We start from the raw sequence: 2,536 nt of genomic DNA, 5'->3' as shown, positions 1-2,536 counted from the left end.
AGCCAGTTGCGACCTGAGTGAGATCTCACCTGTCTTGCATTGTGCAATGGACTAACCAAATGGTCTTCCTCACTCAGTGCTGAACCAGGGGTTCTCAGGGTACCAGGGGAAGGGGGAGGGTAGTGGGACTGAGGGGAAAGAGGGGAGAGGGAATGAGTAAAGGGGGGGAGGATGGGGAGGGAGATTTACCTGGGGGGCTATGTAATTGTGCAGAGTAAATAAAGATAGTTTGTTTGCAATGTGTCCTCAAACAGCTGAGCCTGGGTCTGGGCTGTCCACGGAATGAGGAGTGTGAGCAGGGAAAGAGGCAGAGTTGTCAGGGTCTGCAGTGCACACATTGCTCATGCAGTTCTTCCATGTGGGTCAGTCCATTGCTCCTGGGAGCAGGCAGACTGGAATCTCACTGTGATCCTTGATCATATTGGTCTGATAAGGCCTTACCCATCTTAAGAGATCCTTTTGTGCACATCACTAGGTGACCCACAAACATCTAGTAGGGGACAAGTGTGACTTCCACTTCCTTGCCCTTCTTAGGTTCTCTGCGATTGAGTCTTGGAGATGGCCTTTATTTTACTGAGCTTCTTTCCAGGGTCCTCAACAGGCCCATGGCTTGGCTGATCAAGTTCTCCTGCAGCCAGGGTCTTCCACAGAGTGTGGTTTTGGGGGAAGTCAAGTGTTGGCCCCTGGGGCCTGGTCGGTCTTCAGCTGACAGCCCCAGCAAGGAGTCTCCCCGATTCATGCAGATGCCATGCTCCCTGGCAGTGACGCAGGTGGACCTGCTCTTGGGGATGCCTTTTGGTGGCTGTCCTTTCATTGTCACTCAGAATAGCAAGAGGTTGTCCTGGTCTATGCACTCTGAGCAGGATTGCTGAGAGTGCCTGGTTTGGGGAAACTTGGCCACAGTTTCTCAATCTGGACATGTAGTTGCAAATTGTCCTCACCTGCCAGAGTCTTGCCAACCATTGGCCATCGCTTGGCACATGCTCCACAAGTCTCAGAGCAAAGCAGGAAATGTGTCAGGGCTCATTCTCAGGTCTGACAACAGGGGTTGCTGAAAATCATCATCACACTTCTATGGGTTCCATGTGGGGATTCTGTGTCAAAGTAAGAGAATATCTTCACTGCCCATATTCACCACACAGATTGTTTTTCTCTGTAGACAAAGTCAAAACACAAAACTACCTAGCACGTTTTCTACTGGACCTTAAATAGCTTTCTTTTACACTCAATTGTGAGAGTATCATATATGCTTACTATGCATCTTGTGACATTTGTGTTTCTTTCATAAAACACATGATATTTGAGAATGCTCTCACCAAAAGTCATTTTCCATCCTCATCTCAGCTCACCAAAAAAAAAAAAAAATTCTGCCTTCATTCCATTGTTTTTCTTTACAGTGAACTCTGTATTAAATTACTGTAAGACCACGTTTTTCTCCCTTTGCAAGCAGCATGTTTGTACAAGTGTATGAGGTCCTGAAAGATGTTTCTGTCAGTAGAATCAAACCACAGAGGACACTTGCATAGGGGGCCTAGCTTATGAGGTCTATAGTGAATGTAAGTAATGAGTCTTGAATGATAGTTCCCTCTTTTAAATCAAGAATAATGACTACTAGCCTGGTGCTGGTAGTCACATCTGTAATCCTACTACACAGGAGGCTGAGATCTAAGGTTCAAGATTTTTAACAAGTCTGGGCAGGACTCTTATCTCCAATAAAGCACCGGAAAACTAGAAGTGGTGTGGTGCCTCAAATGGTAGAGCACTAGCCTTGAGCTGAATAGCTCAGGGACAGCACCCAGGCCCAGAGTTGAAGCCCAACACCCAGAAAAAAAAAATGAAAGAAAGGAAGGCATAATGACTAATTAAATCCCCTGGCTACTTTCATTTTGGTTTAAAAGTCTCTAATGTTGCAGGCCATCCTGCTGGCCAGTGCCTCCCCAGTGTCTCACTAGCTTAGCTGGGGATCAAAACTCTGGAGTGTGGGCTAACATGGTAACAGTTTCGAGGTCACATTTCTTGGTCTATTTTTTGACTAGGTCATTATGGCTCCATTTGCAGAAAAAAGTGACTCCTGACTTAGACCCAAAGATGAATGAGAGGATGACTGGAACAAGATGATATATTGACTTCTCTATCTTCCTATTTTTCCCTACTCTGTGGCCTTAACCTTTGTATAGATACCTACCAGATGGCGTGGCCAATAACAGCAGAGCAGTAACCTAGTGAAAAAGTAAGGGGGGTCACTTAAGTTCCAGAAAGATCTCTACCTATGCCGAGAAAAGACATGACAACTCCTCCCTTTATTAGCCTTCATTTTGTCTATTCTCTCTTCATGACTCACCAACTTGCTCAGTGGAGAGGCTGATTTCTCAGTAGGGGTCACACTAGTGCATTCCTTGGCCAGTCAATAGATTTTGTTCTTGCTGATGTGGTGGTGCAAGTCAGTATTCCTGGCAACTTGAGAAGCAGAGGGAGGAGAGAAGGTATAAAACCCAGGAAAATCACTAAATGGACTATGGACAAAAACAATAGCAAC

The sequence above is a fragment of the Dipodomys ordii genome, unplaced genomic scaffold (genome assembly GCF_000151885.1).
Source record: "Dipodomys ordii isolate 6190 unplaced genomic scaffold, Dord_2.0 Scaffold68, whole genome shotgun sequence".
In the NCBI taxonomy this organism is placed as follows: Eukaryota; Metazoa; Chordata; class Mammalia; order Rodentia; family Heteromyidae; genus Dipodomys; species Dipodomys ordii.
The sequence above is the reverse complement of the archived record's forward strand: the minus strand, read 5'-3'. Positions refer to the sequence as shown.